Genomic DNA, 386 nt, shown 5'->3' on the forward strand with positions numbered 1-386 from the left:
TTGCAGCGCCCCCGGGCGGGGGGCCCGTGCCTTGCCGTGGGCCGGGCGTTACCGGGGCCGGGGCCGCGCCGCCGCTCGGGCCGTGCCGTTGTACGGACAGGTGCGGCTTTGGTCCCGCCGATCCTAAGCCGTTTTCCAAGGAAGCCTGATAGCCCATGCCAAGCCAAACTTTGGTAGCAATTTGCCGGCGTTTCTTCCTCCCGACCGCCCTCTGGCCTTGACAAACCGGGATCACCAACACACACTTGGGAACCGCTCCCGGGAACGTGCTTCAACCAGACCCAGTTACATCCTCCTCTAACTTACACGTCCGTAACGGGCACGCGTGGCCGCCTGTCTCAGACCCTCCGGGAGTGTCGCGGCACCGCCGGTTAACAACGTCTGTG

The sequence above is a fragment of the Corvus brachyrhynchos genome, unplaced genomic scaffold (genome assembly GCF_000691975.1).
Source record: "Corvus brachyrhynchos isolate BGI_N302 unplaced genomic scaffold, ASM69197v1 scaffold10, whole genome shotgun sequence".
In the NCBI taxonomy this organism is placed as follows: domain Eukaryota; kingdom Metazoa; phylum Chordata; class Aves; order Passeriformes; family Corvidae; genus Corvus; species Corvus brachyrhynchos.